This window comes from Lissotriton vulgaris, chromosome 1_1, assembly GCF_964263255.1.
Source record: "Lissotriton vulgaris chromosome 1_1, aLisVul1.2, whole genome shotgun sequence".
Taxonomy (NCBI): Eukaryota; Metazoa; Chordata; class Amphibia; order Caudata; family Salamandridae; genus Lissotriton; species Lissotriton vulgaris.
The window spans coordinates 1,557,504,494-1,557,523,112 of record NC_141685.1 but is presented as its reverse complement, the minus strand read 5'-3'; the positions used below and the strand labels follow the sequence as shown (position 1 = coordinate 1,557,523,112).

At 49.6% G+C, this 18,619-nt stretch overlaps 1 protein-coding gene across 3 annotated transcripts in view; it reads right to left on the bottom strand.

The window, feature by feature from the left end:
- Positions 1-18,619, bottom strand: part of FRS2 (fibroblast growth factor receptor substrate 2) — a 320,399-nt gene that overhangs the window by 151,222 nt on the left and 150,558 nt on the right. For all 3 annotated transcript variants that reach the window (XM_086918017.1, XM_086918018.1, XM_086918019.1), the window contains one exon: positions 4,864-4,966. The gene's annotated coding sequence lies outside the window, so the exon portion shown is untranslated. The remainder of the gene's footprint in view (positions 1-4,863; positions 4,967-18,619) is intronic.

Below are 18,619 nucleotides of genomic sequence, written 5' to 3'. Positions count from 1 at the left end.
GTGACTTAGATGTATTGATATTACAAATAACAATGGCTTTTTTATTATTAATTGTTAAATGTATTTAATTTGTAATGGCAATAGCTTAAACTTTTGTAAATAACTTTTGTGAAGATTATAATCAGTGTTTTTATTGTGACCAAAATCCAAGAACAGAAGTGAAATATTAACATCTTTTTGTGATTTGTAATAAAGCCTGAAAGCTTGAAAACAGCTTGAAACATTGAAAGAACATATTTGAACCAGTGATGCTGTGGTGGTGCCGATTGATGCTGTGGTTGCGCTGAGTGATGCTGGGGTGGCGCTGAATGATGCTGGGGTGGCGCTGAATGATAATGTGGTGGTGCTGAGTGATGCTGGGGTAGCGCTGAGTGATGATGTGGTGATGCTGAGTGGTGCTGTGGTGGTGCCGAGTGGTGAGTGGTGCTGAGTGATGCTGGGGTGATGCTGGGGTGATTCTGTGGTGATGCTGTGGTGGTGCTGAGTGATGCTGTGGTGGTGCTGAGTAATGCTGTGGTGGTGCTGAGTAATGCTGTGGTGGTGCTGGGGTGCGCTGAGTGATGCTGGGGTAGCGCTGAGTGATGCTGGGGTAGCGCTGAGTGATGCTGGGGTAGCGCTGAGTGATGCTGGGGTAGCGCTGAGTGATGCTGGGGTAGCGCTGAGTGATGCTGGGGTAGCGCTGAGTGATGCTGGGGTAGCGCTGAGTGATGCTGGGGTAGCGCTGAGTGATGCTGGGGTAGCGCTGAGTGATGCTGGGGTAGCGCTGAGTGATGCTGGGGTAGCGCTGAGTGATGCTGGGGTAGCGCTGAGTGATGCTGGGGTAGCGCTGAGTGATGCTGGGGTAGCGCTGAGTGATGCTGGGGTAGCGCTGAGTGATGCTGGGGTAGCGCTGAGTGATGCTGGGGTAGCGCTGAGTGATGCTGGGGTAGCGCTGAGTGATGCTGGGGTAGCGCTGAGTGATGCTGGGGTAGCGCTGAGTGATGCTGGGGTAGCGCTGAGTGATGCTGGGGTAGCGCTGAGTGATGCTGGGGTAGCGCTGAGTGATGCTGGGGTAGCGCTGAGTGATGCTGGGGTAGCGCTGAGTGATGCTGGGGTAGCGCCGAGTGATGCTGGGGTAGCGCCGAGTGATGCTGGGGTAGCGCCGAGTGATGCTGGGGTAGCGCCGAGTGATGCTGGGGTAGCGCCGAGTGATGCTGGGGTAGCGCCGAGTGATGCTGGGGTAGCGCCGAGTGATGCTGGGGTAGCGCTGAGTGATGCTGGGGTAGCGCTGAGTGATGCTGGGGTAGCGCTGAGTGATGCTGGGGTAGCGCTGAGTGATGCTGGGGTAGCGCTGAGTGATGCTGGGGTAGCGCTGAGTGATGCTGGGGTAGCGCTGAGTGATGCTGGGGTAGCGCTGAGTGATGCTGGGGTAGCGCTGAGTGATGCTGGGGTAGCGCTGAGTGATGCTGGGGTAGCGCTGAGTGATGCTGGGGTAGCGCTGAGTGATGCTGGGGTAGCGCTGAGTGATGCTGGGGTAGCGCTGAGTGATGCTGGGGTAGCGCTGAGTGATGCTGGGGTAGCGCTGAGTGATGCTGGGGTAGCGCTGAGTGATGCTGGGGTAGCGCTGAGTGATGCTGGGGTAGCGCTGAGTGATGCTGGGGTAGCGCTGAGTGATGCTGGGGTAGCGCGGAGTGATGCTGGGGTAGCGCTGAGTGATGCTGGGGTAGCGCTGAGTGATGCTGGGGTAGCGCGGAGTGATGCTGGGGTAGCGCTGAGTGTTGCTGGGGTAGCGCTGAGTGGTGCTGCTGAGTGGTGCTATGGTGGTGCTGAGTGATGCCGAGTGATGCCGAGTGATGATGTGGTGATGATGAGTGGTGCTGAGTGGTGCTGAGTGATGCTGGGGTGGTGCTGAGTGATGCTGTGGTGGTGCTGTGGTGGTGCTGAGTGATGCTGTGGTGGTGCTGAGTGGTGCTGTGCTAGTGCTGAGTGGTGCTGTGGTGGTTCTGTGGTGGCGCTGAGTGGTGCTGAGTGGGAGATGGGCAGAGGGAGAAAAAGGAGAGGAGGGAGAGGGTAAAGAGAGGGAGAGAGGAGAGAGGGGAGAGAGGGGGAGAGAGAGGGGGAGAGAGAGAGACTCTAAGACCAATGCTCCACCTCAGACTTCTCAATCGTTATATACAGTCTGATCATTTTCATGTGATCACTCTCCAACAAGTGCTCCCGCTGCTGCAACAAGGCGATTTCCTTGCCACACTAGATCTCAAGGTTCCGAGCGGGCCGGGGTTTGAATGTTATAGTCTTTGGCCTTGAGAGGCGTGGTAGAGTCCTTAGGCTTGTCTTTTGGTTACGAGAATTTTGGTGTCAGAGCTGAAATGGATTTTTAGGCTTGGAAACGTTTGAAGCCGGCTTATCCACGGATGTCTAGGTTTTCGGGCCGATTTGTCTTTAGAGGTGGAAGGCTTCGGAACAGCTTTCGGAGCCGAGTATTCCTTTGGCTTTGGTGCCGAAGGAGCCTGTGGGACGATTACATGAGGTTTGCTCGATCCAGAGCTACCAGAAGGCTTGTCCGAAGGTGGGGCTTCTGAAGCGTGTTTTCGGTCTCGACTGGGGCCAGCTGACGAAGTTTTGACCAGTGCCTTTGGTTTTGGTTGTGTGGTTAGGGCAGGGGCAGTAGTACTCACTCGTTGACCAGGAGTGATGAGGTCGTCTGAGTCTTCTGCCTCTGACACGATTTCAAGATCTTTGGAATCTTCTTCCGGGACATCCGGGCCTTCGTCAAAGAGGTCCTCTGGGTACGGAGCCGATCTCGGCGCCATGATGTGTCGTTGAGCTCGATTGGTCTTCTTCGATCGAAAGGATGCGCAGGCTGGACAGCTGGACTCGTTGTGTTCAGGTCATAGGCATAGGTTGCAGACCATATGATGGTCACTGTGAAAGAACTTTGCTCCACACTGGGGGCATTTTTTGAATGGCGTCCTTTCCATGAGCTGTAGGCCTTACTGCGTGGATAGGCCTAGCGGCCCGCGTCGACACCCGGAATCGAGCCGATGAAAGCTGCGTCGAAGATGAAGATGTTCGAAGTTAATCAGAAGAGTTTGTGGAACTTAAGCGCGTCGAAGAAGCTTGAAATGGAGATTTCGAACTGGAGCACAAAAGTTACATCCGAACCCAATGGCGGGAAAAAAACGGAGGATGAAGTTGATCCCCATGTGCACTATCGTCCAAGGGAGGAGTCACCTATCTTGTGAATACAAAGACTTCTTCCAAAACAACAGCGTGCAAGCATCCGGACCAGAAGGCGATCTACTGCTAATTGTGAGATCCTCAGCTCATATGCCTAGAACATTAAAGTTTTCAGAAATTTTTCACACGCAGATGGTCGGACTGTGATCAAAAACAATACATTCGAGGGTAAGTGTATTGCGAACCAAACGGATCCCGATTGACTGTTTCGATTCAGAATGCTGCAATACACGTCCGAACCCAATGGCGGAAAGAAAACAATATAACAATGAAGTTGATGCCCATACTGGCTATGAAACTTGGTCAGAATGTTTAGTTTCACAGCAAATATATCAGAATACCAACAGTGCTATGGCTATTTCAGAGCAATAATATCACCCTGGAACAAATCAACTTTATCATAGTTGCCAGTTTTTTAATGTAAATTTCATCCAATTTCACAGATACTACCAGACTTGTTAATCATACAGATTTCGGCTACACGAACAAGGAGTCAGACTCATGGTGTTTTGCATTTTAAACCACATGCTCAATATTACATCGCAATTATAGGCTGAGAAGGCCAGAATGGAGTCAGCCTTTGAATGTAAATGGGTGCCGCACTTCTGCCCTCAGTGGAAATTAATTGTGCCTCCTCACGGTTTTTAACCCCTTCCATGCTCATGACGAGCTCAGCTCGTCATGAGGCACAGTTGAGCTGTGCTGATGACGAGCTGAGCTCGTCATGAATAAAGGAGAATTCCACTAACCAGCACAGGGGAAAAATAACCACAGCAGCGATGTGGTTAAACACGATGTCTCTGACAAGGGTGTGTTTTAATCCAAAATCATTGGGCTCTTATGGGTGGGATGAATGCTCTAATACCCTTAGAGCCCACTGTATTGGCCTAAACATGCTTTTGCTTCAGCCATATAACAGTTGAGCGGAGCTTTGATGAGCCAGAATAGCCCACTATGGCGGACTACAGACTATATTGAAGATAATAATTAAAGGAGTGCTGTTCAGTTTTGAGCTTTGCATGGCTGCATTTTCTTCATTTCCATGTATTTTTTTGTGGTTTATTTTGAAAGGTTAGGGTTGTGCTGCAAAGTTGAACCTTTTAAGATTAATTGCACTTTAATTGCTTTGAAAAGAAGTTATTTTTCAGTTTAGCAGGACATTACAAATAAGAACAAGACAGCAAGCAGTAGTGTGCATGGTGAAAGGTACAGTACACATATCTTATGACTACGACAAATAATTCCAGGACCAAAGGACAATCAAAATCTCCCAAGCAACAACTGAGTTCTCCCTTCATATGTGCTATGGACCACCGCTTCCGCTAATTGCACTTTCATTTTTAAGAGGAAACCTTAAAATTGGAAAAGGAGACCACTTAAAGGCTGCAGTTATTCTCCATTAAAATGCCTTTTTCTTACCATTTAAAAATATTGTATTATTATATTGTAAAAGTGTGACGGGGTCCTGTGCAGACTGGACTATTCTGTTGCTTATGACCACAAATGAACTCCTAAAATGAAGACACCAGAACTGATCCAAAATAAGTTTTGTGGCAATTAAATGAAACCTGTTGGGAACAGGTACACAGTAGAGCATTTGTTCAAATGGCTTTATAAGTTGCAGAATGTGTCGATTTGACTTACCTAGCTCTGTCCATTAATAGCCCTAGCCGCTGAAGCTGCATCTGGACTTTTGTCATGCTTCAAAATATACCATTGTTTGTACGCTGGAATACCTCTAAAGAAACTACAAAACAAATGAAGATGATTAATTATTGATGTTTTCACATTGCCATTAATTGAATCTTGTATTAAATGTTTGCAAGGTGACAAAACTGGCAATGAAGAAAGTAAACGTTACTTTGCTGTAATACTTTCAAGATTCAAAAGCATGCAAATCCCAAATGTAAGGGAGGGGGTAGAGGGGGAGAGAGGGGCATAGGGGGAGAGAGGGGAAGAGGGGGAGAGGGGGGAAGAGGGGGAGAAATATCCCAGGAGTGGAGGCAGACACAGATGTAATGGCAAACCCACAGAGACGGCAAGAGACCGACTTAGACGAAGAGGCAGACAGCGGCATAGAGAGTGGGATACAAGAGGCGGTGAGGAAGTCAGACAGCGAGAGACTGACGCAGATTAACGGAGACTGAGAGCCAGGCAGAGCAAGGATAAAAGTGACAAACACACAGTGAGTGGGAGATATAGGGACAGACCGCGAGTCTGAGCGATAACGGGAGATTGAGTGAGAAAGACAGCAAAAGACCAACCCACAGAGAGAGCTAGGGAAAAATGAAACGGGGAGGCAAAATACCTTTAGGTCTCCCTTTAAATGGTGCGGGCGAGTTTAAGGCTTCAGAACATAACATAGGTATCTCTAATGCTCCTGCTCATCAATCAAAGCACACTAGCACGGACTAAAAGAGGTTGATTGTTACCTAACACAATGGTACTCATTTTATCGATCTCTGAAGGATGAAATGCACAGTGCATCTGCAGGCATTTGAACATGTGACCTTAAGGTCAAGTATGAATTCGTAAAGTGAATACATTAGGCCTCTTCGCCAACAGACAGGAGTTGTGAATGTAGTAATCAACAAGCACAGCGCAATACAGTCAAAAGATTAAGAATGTAACATTCAAACAAACATTAATATGCAAAAAAAGTACTTTAAACTAGAAACAAGGATATATTCTAGTGAAAGCTACGCAACAGAAAAATTGTTCACAGGGTTAGTCTAAGGAGTTTAAAAAAAAAAAAAATCCGAGTAGTAATCGGTATAAGGCTAGGTGATAAAAGCAACTGGGTACATCAGTAAAAGACTTCAAACAGAAACGTTTCCAAGCAGGCGAAGACTGTACGGATGTCAAAGCAGAATATACAAACATCAAACCGTGCAGCAGATTTCACCCGTCATCATTTCGCTGCTGAATGGCAATGCAACGGTCTCGCTTTTGCAAAAGTTAGAGCTATTGGCATTGTAAATGACAACATTTTTATTTATGTGTTGGTTTTGAAAACAGATAAATAAATGGCATTGTCATTTACAATGCAAATAGCTTAATCTCTCCAAATGCCACACACAAACACACAGACAATCAATCATTATATTTATAGAGCGCGCTACATACCCGTGAGGGTCTCAAGGCGCTAGGGGAGAGGGGGGGATGCTACTGGTCTAAGAGCCAGGTCTTGAGGAGTCTTCTGTGGGCCAGTAGGTCCTGAGTCTGTCGTAGATTGGTTGGGAGAGTGTTCCAGGTCTTGGCGGCGAGGTAGGAGAAGAATCTTCCTCCAACTGTGGTTTTCCGGATCCGAGGGACTGTGGCGAGGTTGGCTGAGCGGAGGCTTCGGGTGGGGGTGTGGAAGCGGAGTCGGTTGTTGAGGTAGGTGGGTCCGGTGTTGTGTAGTGCTTTGTGTGCGTAGATGAGGAGCTTGAAGGTGATCCTCTTGTTGACTGGGAGCCAGTGCAGGCCTCTCAGGTGGGGTGTGATGTGGCTGCGGCAGGGGACGTCGAGAATCATTCGAGCCAAGGTGTTCTGGATTCGTTGGAGTCGTCTCAGGAGCTTGTTTGTAGTTCCAGAGTAGAGGGCATTCCCGTTGTCTAGTCTGCTGGTGATGAGGGCCTGGGTGACTATCTTTCTAGTGTCGGTGGGGATCCATTTGAAGATTCTGCGCATTCGGAGGGTGTTAAAGCAGGACGAGGAGACGGCGTTGACTTGCCTGGTCATGGAGAGGGTGGAGTCGAGGTGACCCCCCCAGGTTGCGTGCATGGTCTGTGGGTTCCGGGGCTGTGCCTAGAGATGTGGGCCACCAGGAGTCGTCCCAGGCTGAGGGGGTGGGTCCGAGGATAAGGACCTCCGTTTGGTCTGAGTTCAGCTTCAGTCTGCTGTCCTTCATCCAGTCGGCTACAGTCTTCATTCCTCTGTGGAGGTTGGCTTTGGCAGTGTGGGGGTCTTGTGCTGATAGGGTGCGGTGGCAGACTGTGTCAAAGGCTGCTGATAGGTCCAGGAGGATGAGGGCGGCTGTTTCTCCTTTGACCATCAGGATCCTGACTTAGTCAGTGGCGGCGATAAGGGCGGTCTCTGCTGTGGTTGTTGCGAAAACCGGATTGGGAGGGGCCCAGGATGTTGTTGTCTTCGAGGTAGCGGGTTAGCTCTTTGTTGACGATCTTCTCTGTCACTTTTGCCAGGAACGGGAGCAGGGAGATGGGCCGGAAATTCTTGAGGTCTGCCTTGGGCTTCTCCAGAAGGGCGTTTATCTCTGCGTGCTTCCAGCTTTCCAGGAAGGTTGCTGTCTCGAAGGAGCTGTTGATTGTTTTTCGGAGGTGGGGCGTGATGTTTGTGCTGGCTTTGTTGAAGATATGGTGAGGACAGGGGTCAGATGGGGATCCGGAGTGGATGGAGTTCATGGTTTTGATGGTGTCTTCGTCGCTGATGTTGGACCAGGCGGTCAGGCGGCTGGTGCAGGTGGTGGTTGCAGGGGTGGTGGACTCGGTGGTGGGTGCGGGGTCGGAGTTGAGGCTGTCGTGAATGTCAGTGATCTTGCGATGAAAGAGGTTAGCCAGGGAGTCGCACAGGTCTTGTGATGGTGGGATGTCGTTGGTGTTGGAGCTGGGGTTGGAGAGTTCTTTCACGATGTTGAAGAGCTCTTTGGTGTTGTGCGCGTTCTTGTCTAGGCGGTCTTTGAAGGCGGTCCTCTTGGCGGTCCTGATGAGTTGGTGGTGCGCGCTTTTGAGGGCTGTGTGGCTGTCTGGTGTTCGGTCGTGGAGCCATTTCTTCTCCAGTTTCCGACAGGTGTGCTTGGAGATCCTGAGGTCTTCGGTGAACCAGGTGGCTTTCTTGTTGGTGTGGCGGATTGTGGCGGTCTTGAGAGGGGCAAGGGTGTTGGCGCATTAGTTGATCCACTGTGTGAGGTTGGTTGCGGCGGTTTCTGGGTAGGTAGGTGGTCTCCGGGTGAGGGTGGTCGTTAGTTGGTCCTTGGTGACCTTGCCCCATCAGCGGTGCAGCAGCTGTTGGGTGCGTTGGTGTGTTTCCTGACGGTGAAGTGGACGCATCGTTGGTCGGTCCAGTAGGGTTCGGAGGTGTAGTTGAAGGAGACGTGGGGACTTGCGGAGAAGATGGGGTCGAGTGTGTGTCCAGCGGCATGGGTGGGTGTTGTCACAAGCTGTTTGAGTCCGAGGTTGGCTAGGTTGTCGATCAGGGTGGTGGAGTTGGCGTTGTTGTTGTTCTCGAGGTGGAAGTTCAGGCCCCGAGGAGGATGTAGTCCGTGGTGGCGAGTGCGTGGGTGCTGATGAAGTCGGTGATGGTGTCGCTGAACTGTGGTCGTGGTCCAGGGGGTCTGTTGATGAGGGTCGTGTTGGGGCCGGTGTGAATCTGGAAGTGCATGTGCTGGGCAGTGGTGATGATGTCATCGGTGTTGGTTGAGATTCTGATGGAGTCTTTGTGGACGATGGCGATTCCGCCTCGGACGTCGCTGGTGCGGTCTCTGCGGGAGATCTTGTAGCCCTGTGGGATGGCTATGGTGATGTCTGGTGCTGAGGTGGTGTTCAGCCAGGTCTCCGTTAGGAAGGCGACGTCTGAGTCGGTAGAGTCTAGGAGGTCAAAGAGTTCGATGGCGTGTTTGCGAGCGGAGCGAGTGTTGAGGAGGATGAAGCGGAGGTGGTTGGGTTCTCTGGTAACTGGTTTGGTGGGTTGGATGCTGGTGAGTCTGCAGTTCCGGCAGGTGAAGGGCCCTTGGGTGTGCTTCGGGGTGGCTCGGTAGCAGGGGTGGTCTTGTCCGGTGTTGAGTGCGTGGAGGGTGTTGGAGTCGTAGTGTAGTCTGGTGTTGCGGGTGGCGCGGGGTCCAGGGGTTCTGGCGCTGGGCGCGGTCCAAGCGCAGACGGGCCCAGACGGCGCACCAGTGGCGCGTGTCAGCTGTGCGCTTCCGCGCAGTGCCCTCCATAAGAGGCCAAGTGGGAGGGAGGAGCAGCTGGGAGGCGGGAGGGGGCGGCTAATGGGCGAGAGCAGTGGGAGCAGAAGGCAAAAGGGGGCGGGCCGCAGGGGAGCAGCGGCGGGAAGTGGGGGGGCACAGAGGGCAAGGGCGAAAACGAGCGGCAAACAGAGGGAAGAAAAACACAAAATATGCAGCCAGGAATGGGGGAGAACAGAGCAACAAACCCAAAAAACAACAGCACAATGGAATAAACAACCGTCAAACAGAGGGAAGAAAAAACACAAATTATGCAGTTGCGCTGAGTGGCGCTGTGGCTTTGAGTGGCGCTGTGGCTTTGAGTGGCGCTGTGGCTTTGAGTGGCGCTGTGGCTTTGAGTGGCGCTGTGGCGTTGAGTGGCGCCGTGGCGTTGAGTGGCGCTGTGGCGTTGAGTGGCGCTGTGGCGTTGAGTGGCGCTGTGGCGGTGAGTGGCGCTGTGGCGGTGAGTGGCGCTGTGGCGGTGAGTGGCGCTGTGGCGCTGAGTGGCGCTGGGGGGTGCTGTGCGCTGGGGGGTGCTGTGCGCTGGGGGGTGCTGTGCGCTGGGGGGTGCTGTGCGCTGGGGGGTGCTGTGCGCTGGGGGGTGCTGTGCGCTGGGGGGTGCTGTGGCATTGAGGGGTGCTGTGGCATTGAGGGGTGCTGTGGCATTGAGGGGTGCTGTATGTTTTTGTTTGTAAAACAAATAAAAGGCATTGGCATTTACAATGGCAATAGCTTAAACGTGCGTAAATGTGAGACCTATTGCATTGCAAATGCTTGTTTGAAGAAGGTTTTGCCTTGTGTGGCCGTATTGTAGGAGTGCTAACAGCTGTGGGGACTATGGGCAGTAACGAGGGGAGGAGAACCTGGCAGGGAAGGGTGGTTTAAATTTACAGATGTAGCAGTGCGGCAAGGTGCTCTTGGATGCCGCGCAAACAAACACATTTTTGTAAAAAGCTGGCTCCACTAAACAAGCAATGTGTGCAACTAAATAATTAAAAGTGGGCGCCATGCTAAATATAAAACGTGCACAACTAAATAAATAATTAAAAGCGGGCAGAAGTGAAAGGGGAGAAGAACCTGGCAAGGAAAGGGGGAGGGGGGTTCGAATTTACAGATGCAGCAGTGCGGAGAGGGGATCTTGGGTAGTGCCAGAACAAAAGTGGAGTGAGAAATTGTGACTGAATGGGGCCGAGAGGAGGGATAGGAAAGGTTGGGGGGGGGGGGGGGGGGTGACTAATCAGGAGGGGGGGGGGGTGACTAATCAGGAGGTGGGGAGGGGCAGCAAGGCGCTTGGGAGAGCGCTGTGCTTTGAGGCATGACGGCCTGAAGGAAGGCGATACATTGTGGAAAGAGGTTCAGGGGGAGAGTGTAACAAGAGCTAACATCTGGCTCTGCCAGTGGAAAACTATCTGACGGCCCAACTCTAAATGAGGCGGGCAGAGGGTATGCAATCGCAATTGGAATGGAGTACCTCTGGAGCGCTCCGACACCTTCTGGTAATGTTCGCGCTATATGAAATCGCATTAAATAAATACCCTGTTCGCAAGACTCTTAATCCAGCCCCAGCAGTGAAATTATATAACTCGCAATTTGAGTCAAAAGAAAAAACAAGCTGTAGAGTGAGAAATATTCATCTAACAGTTGTAGACAATGTATGGGGCACCAGGTGTACTGCGAGAGCACCCACACGCTGCGACATTCACGCCGGTGGAACTGTGCGCGGCGCCATCAGCTCTGGATCACCAGGGCCGCCTCCTTCTTGTGAGGCTGGCAGTGAGGCTGCGGCGAGCTGGGATAGACGCGGAGAGAGCACTGGGGTGAGGGTGAAGGGAGAGGAAGGACAGAGAGAGGGCGACCGCGTGGAACAGAGAGAAGAGAACGGGTGAGACAAAGCGGAAAAAGAACGAGAAGAAAAAAAAGAGTGATTTAGCAATAAAATGAAACAAACAAAAAACACAGGTAAGAGAAGCAAAAGGGAGAGACACTGCGAGAAACAAATGGCGAAAGGCAGATGAGAGTCCCAAGTTAGAGGGGGGGAAAGTGTTGGTAGTAAGGAAAATATGGAAAGGCAAAGATGGAGAAATGAAGGGCAGAAGTTACAGGGGCAGGAGCAAGAAAGGTAAAATATATTATGAGGTGATGTGATACAGGCAAGAGGTAACCATAAGAGCGAAACAAGAGGTAACCATAAGAGCGAAACAAGTCGGTTGGGGGTGGGGGGCGGGGGACCAGGGGAGTGAGCCAGTGGGAGGGAACAAGCATATGGGGTGTGAGTGAGGTTAAGCGCACGCTGGCGAAGCGTTGCGCTTCAAGAGCCTGGTGGTGTGCGAGGCTTACTTGAAAGTCGGATGGGGCGGGGGAGCATGCGAGTGGGAGGGAACGAGCATATGGGGTGTGAGTGAGGCCAAGCGCGCGCTGGCGAAGCGTCAAGCTTCAATAGATCAAATGCATTGGGAGGAATCCGCTTGGAATCCACTTGTTCAAGAGTGTTGTTTCCCCTACAATATGTCAGAGCTATAAATAGCTCGACCTAAAAAGGGGGTTGTGGGTAGTCCCAAAAAATGATTCATTTACTTTTATCTGTGAAACAGTTCGATAAATGTGCATGGAATTTAGCAATCTTAAACAAGTTCCTAACCTTTGGGATCGCTTTTTCTGATACAGACTAAATTCAGATTCCTCACCTCAGAATATTCCCCAGCCATCAGATAGATCAGGAAAATCCTGAGCAGTACATCAGAGCGCCAATAGGTCTCATAGAGTAGCTCGGCATCGGAATAGGACGCACACTGTGTCTACAGGTGCCACCCTAACATCAGTTTTTTCATGACTATTTCTGCCCCAAAAATGCAGAGGCACTACTGAATGATGTGTGACCAATGTACATAATCTAGGTGGAGCTTTCAGTTGAAGAGCCCATTTCGCTGATATGAGAGGATGGTAGGGTTAGTGAGGAATCTGCAGTTCGTCTATAAAAAAAAAAAAAAAAAAAAGTTAACAAAGGTAAGTAGCTTTGTCTTCGGATAGATAACCACAAATTCCTCCCCTTACAATAAATAATTAAGCAATACATTCTCAGAAGTGCATCTGCGAACTGAAGGAAACTAGGAAATCCTGGAGGACCAAACAGGCAAAATACACATCTCTATGGAGCTGACCGGGCAAGCAGTAATTGTTCGAAAACTTTTGGAGAGACACTCCCATAACATCTTGGCAGATGTCCAGGTCCATGAGCTAGCCCAGTAGTAGTGGCCTAAACCCTGGTGGAATGGGCCCGTAAGCCATCAGATCCTTCTCCTACCTGGCGGCCAAGACATGGAACTCCCTCCCCATCCACCTTTGACTGACCCAGGATCACCTTTCATTCAGGAAGCTCTTCAAGACCTGGCTCTTCGAGCAGTAGCGGACCCCTCCCCCCCAGCGCCTTGAGACCCTACCGGGTGAGTAGCGCGCTATACAAATGTCCATGATTGATTGATTGATTGTTCAGGAGGCAGCTTCATAGCTAGTGTCTAGCTGATCTTGAAGCAAAGAACAATCCATTGAGAGATAGTTCTCTTCTGCACAGCTCTGCCTATTTTTGCTTCTGTGAATGCAATAAAAAGCTGACGGTCCACCTGTTGTCTTTAATACTATCAATGTACAAAAACAGCTCTTTTCGGATCCAGGTGGTGGCGTCTTTCCTCTTCCTTAGAAGGATTAGGTGGAGCGAAAATGTCAGTATGATGTTTTGGCTGACATGGAATGGAGTAATCAGCTTCAGTAGGAAGTAGATGAGAGCCCAAAGAACCAGTTTGTCCAGGTAGAAGCAGGTGTTCAGTGGGTTAACTGAAAGAGCTTGAAGCTCACTGACTCAACTGGCTGATGAAATGGCCACTAAGTAGACCGTCTGAAAAGTCAGCAGTCTCAGATGAAGCTGTGTAGGGGATCGAATGGAAAGCCCATAAGAAAAGTCAGAAACAAATTAAGATCCCATAGGGGCATGATGAAAGGGGGGAGGAGGGAACAAACGTTGCAAGCCTTTAAGGAAACCTGTCACAACAGGTAACAAACAGTGAGGGCTGATCCAGCAAATAAAAAGCAAAGATGGTAGAAAGATAACCTTTAACAGGGCCCAAGGCCTTGTCGGGCTAAAATCAGCGCAAACACCACCTTCAACAAGAAGGCAGAAAGTGGATCAACATGAGGGTGTAACACCAAGCCACAAATGCGGCGGGTGTATACAGTTTTTATTGATGGAGAACTGGCTGCCAAGATGATAATCACAAATCTCTGATCAAGAGAGATCAACTGTATTCACTGTAGTCGCTTCATCTTCAGGCATTAAGGTGGAGGGTGCACAGGTTTGGGTGCAGGACCATGCTCTGCAGCTGCAACAAGTGATTGTGAGAAAGTGGCTCTATATGTACTGGACCAAAGTAATGTGCAGTGTGTATAGAGGCCACCAACCCCAGAGATATAACAGAGGTTAAAGTCAGGGCTGACATTAATCTCAAAAGTGGTAGCTTGGTCGAGCAGTAAGGCAGTACCAGAGTACAGTGTAAAGCATTTGTTGTACACACTCAGTCAGCAAAAGGTTTCACACACTCAAGGACTGAACTCCAGGCCAATTGTTTTTATATCAAAAGATATAGTTGCTTTATTTTTTAGAAACAACAGGTATCAAAATATACTTTTCTCATTGATGAGTAATCTCAGGTTATTGCTTTGCAGAAAAGCAATGACTTGGTAAACACAATAGGTACAGGGGTTACAATAGGCAACACAGTTCTACACACAATTTAGCATTGAGCTCAATGTGTTTTCTACACAATTACAGTTGATTACTTTGTAGATTACTTTTGTAAGTCCAAGACTAGATCCTAGATTCAGTCCTGGGGTCTAAGCTGAAAACAGTTTAGTAAAAACGTTTTGGTTATTGCAATGATGATTTTTAAGGAATAAAAAGGCATTTTTAAAAGTTCACACTTCGAAATTTTCTGTGAAAATCTGACTGTTATCCAAAGGGAGAAAATTTGGGTTGCAGGTAAAGTATGTTTTTGTTACTTTTGTAATCCAGTACTGGGCTACTCAGGTCCAGCACTGGGGTCTAGACTTACGACAGGTGAGTAATTACGTTTTAGTAGTATGTGCAAATTTGAAAGAATATTTCAAGTTTTCAAAAGTAGACACTTAGAAGAAATGTCATAGAAAAGCAGACAATGGATTCCTATGGAGAAAATACAGGTTAAGGGTAAACCCGGTTCTGATTGCTTTTGTGGTTCAATACTGGGCTACAAGGTACAGTACTGGCTTCTTTCCTGATCACAGGTGAGTACTTCGGAATTCGTTACTCGGCTGATTTTATAGGAATATTTTAAGTTTTCAAAAGTAGACAGAAGATTTTTCAAGTCAAACCAGTCAATGTTATCCAATGGCAGGTAAGTGAGTTACCGGTTTCCAGGTGAGTACTCGGTTGGTGAAGTTAAGGTTCTGGGCATAGACTCAGGTGTCCCCCCCAGGGTCAGGTAGGTACAGTTGGTTCACCCTCTGCGGCACAGGGGCGGCCGGGTGCAGAGGTAGTTAGGCCCAATGTTAGCCAATGAGGAACAGGGGGCCTTTGGTTGGTGACTGCTGGCTAGCAGGCCACGCAGCTGTGGGAGCTGGACTCCTGGTCACTTGCTCAGGGCAAATGGGGAAGTAGGATAGGGCAAAGGTTGCACTGCCAGAGGCACTCGGGCGGCTGGGTGCAGGGTGCTTTTGAGCCGTCGGGGGCTCAATGTTATTCAATAGGAAAGGTAAAAAGGGAACAAAGGCTGCAGACTCTGGGACGGAGACTCTTCAGGTGCGACCACCACTTCGAGAGGTAAGTTGGGATCCTGGAGAAGAGGTAGGTACCCCAAAGGGAGCCACAGGGCGCCGGGTGTTTTTGGGTGTCGGGAAATCTTACAGTCGGTTGGTCGCGGTTGGAGGGGTCCCTGGTTCTGAGGCAGCAGGATTCGTCTAGTTTTTGAGGAGGGTCTTTGGGCACTGGACTTCGGGTCCCAGTCGCCGGGGGGACGTCCTCGTGGTCTTGGATCATTCTGGCACGGGCCGCGCTTGGAGGGTGCAGAGTGGGCAGGTCTTGAGCTTCCTGGCTGGCACCAGGGGTTGGTTATTGAAGCAGAGCCTCTGCTTATGGGAGTCCCAGTCTTTACGAGGGTCAAGGCAGGCAGGTCCTCCGGGGGTTCCAAGCTTGCTGTCTGCAGGAGTCGCTGGGATTGAGCAGGAGCAGGTTCCAGGATCAACAGGACGGTGGGGCTGGTGCCAAGTCAGTGGGTGTCGTCCTGTTGTGAGCAGCTGCACAGCGGGTCGACTTCTTGATCTTTTCTTATCAGGATCTGAGGAAGGAAGGTTCTGGGAGCCCCTAAATACTGAATTTAGGGGTGTTACAGGTAGGGCAAGGGCAGGGACAAATAGGTCATTGTCCTGGGGTGGGTAAACCCCCTAGCCTGCTCCTCTCCGGTGGGAGGAGGGCAGGAACCTAGATGTGATTGGGCATGGCTCCCCATCTTTAAGATGTCCGGAGCCCGGGGTCGAGCTTCACCTCGCCTCCCCCACCTGAGGGGTGGGGTTGGCACAGGCTGGCACACCCCCCTTCCTGACATAGGGTTTGCCTCCAGTCTTCCTGCCAGAGTGGGGGTCAGTTGCTGGGTACAGCAAATGGTCTGGAGAAGCTCACAGAGGCGGCATGCTTTTGAAGCTTCCCCCTGCCCATCCTGGGGGAGGAGACCTAGCATCTCGCCCAGGATGTGCATTGTTGCAGGCCCAGGAGAGCGAGGGGCTCTCCACCCAGGGGTCCAGCAACATGTCTGCTGTGTGGCAGCCAGGGCAGCAACTCAGTCCAGAGGTGGATTGTAGGTTAGGTTTCAGGGAGCATCTCTAAGATGCGCTCTGAGGCATTTTACATTAAACCTCACACTGGCATCAGTGCTGGTTTAATGTGCTGAGCAGTTTGATACCAAACTTCTCAGTCTTCAGTGAAGGAATCATGGTGCTGTGGAGTTCGTAATGAAGACCTCTCAGCACCATATACTCTTAAATGGCACCACTACACTTACAATGCCCAGTAATGGCCATGGGTACTGTAGGGGCACAGGGCTCATGCACCTGTGCCCACACCACTGGCATAGGGCACCCAGCTAGAGGGGTCACAGATGTATGCCAGGGCAGTGGGGTTTGTGGGCATGGCACACAGGGATGTGTGCCATGTCGACTCATTGTTTAGTTCTGTACTCAGACACTCAGCCTGCAAAGGCAGTGTGTGGGTGTCAGGATACAGGGCCCATAAGGGTGGCACAATAAGTGCTGCAGCCCTTAAGGGCCTTCTCTGGTCACCATGCCCCGAGTACCTAGGGTACCATTTACTAGGGGCTGATAGGTGGCCAGAGATGCTAATTGGGTTTTGTTTCAACACAGCTTTAGGGAAGGAACACAGGCCTTGGGTAACTGGTTGGCAGGAGCCCAGGGCACACTTAGTCAAAGCACATCAGCAGTTCAGCAAAAAGTGGGGGCACACCAATGCAAGAAAGATGGCACTTTCTCACAGTGATCCTACTGAAAGGGAAGCTGATCAGAGGGCAGATGCTCATGCTCAGGAGTTTGGGATATCAAACTCTCCTTGCAAAGTCCAGAGCCACTAAAAAGACTTGGGCCCATATGGCCATTATTTACTCGAGAAGAAAGGACAGGAGCAGTATGGGCAAAAAGGCATACAGGAGTGCCGGGTTCCAGTCTATAAAGAATGAGTCCGCGAGGGACAGCTGCTTCGGAAACTCCAACAAGCAGTCATGCTGACATTGTGTATTTTCGAAGAAAGGGTGGGTGACCCAATAAACCCTTGCGGGCTTGGGCAAATGACGTAAATTGAAGAATTGCCAGCAAGGGAATTTACTTGAAAACAGTTTACAGAAATCGAATTCGATCATCATTTAGAAATTCGACCCAAATCAAATTGGTATCTGGTGGCAGTTTTAATTGGTTATATCTCAAGGACAGAGAGTAATAATAACATCCAGTTATTAAAAAGAGACCAATGGCACAGGAGATCTTTATCAAAAAAAGTTATTTTCTTGTTGTGCAAAATTAATGAGGGTACATATTAAATCATAACAATTGATCAAAAAATGCATTCAGATGAAAAAGGAATAAAACTATTTCTCCTATAATACATCAGATATAGAAAGTCCAAACTGAAATATATAATACAATGACTGCTAATTTTACTCAAAGTCAGTCATTTGTGTCATCAATCTTTAAAAGGAGAATTGGACTTAGTCGACTTTTCGGTCTTTTTCGTATACTTCACAAGACCTTCTTCAGGACAGTGTGAATATTGCCTCCAACGATGACCCCTCGAAAATTGGATCCCTGCAGAGATTCCAATGGAGCGCTTTTGTGACAGTCCTAGGTTACTGGACGTATGTCACAGACACTAATCCGTGTCGGAGTGTATTTTCTTCCTCAGTAACAGTGCTTCTTAGATACCTGGGTCTTTCCGTATAGGAATTTGAAAAGAGTAATGGATTAGCATGCAATTCTGTGCTTTTTGTCACGGGCAGGCTCTTCAACGGCGTAGTCACGTAAAAGGCAGCTGGCCTATGCCTTTTTCATCTGAATGCATTTTTTGATCAATTGTTATGATATGTACCCTCATTAATTTGGCACAACAAGAAAATAATAACTTTTTTGATCAAAAAAGATCTCCTGTGTCATTGTTCTTTTTAATAACTGGATGTTATTATTACTCTCTGCCCTTAAGGTATAACCAATTAAAACTGCCACCAGATACCAACTTGAATTGGGTCGAATTTCTAAGTGATAATCGAATTAGATTTCTGTAAACTGTTTTCAAGTAAATTCCCTTGCTGGCAATTCTTCAATTTACATCATTGTGCATTTTCGGCAGTAATGAATAGATCGAGCCAAAGTTCTCCACATTCATGGAAGAGGCCTTGCACCATCTCTGGATGCAGATGCCATTTGTGATCCTCAAGGCACCGACGGCTGAATTAGTCAGCTATAGCGTTCAAAGATACAGCCACATTTTGCATGACCGGGGAAATGTCCTGGCGCTTCAGCCAAGTTCAGAGGCATGGGTCCTTCTGGCATTAGATAGACAACCCACTCTACCCAGTTTGTTGCGATACTAAATGGCAGTGGTGATGTCCGTGAACATCTGAGCCAGCCTTCCCTTGACAGAAGGGAGCAAGGCCTTCAATGCCAAGCAGATAGCCCTCATTCCCAGAAGACTGATATGAAGCTGAGATTCCACTGGATGCCAGAGTTCTCTGATCTCCACCTCACCAAGGTGGGTGCCCAAAAACAGAAGTGATGCATCTGTCACCACTGTGGGCTCCGGTTGGGGAATGGAGAGGGGTCTGCCTCTAATCCAATTGTGGTACATCGACCACCACTACAGATCTTTTACAGTCCCACCCA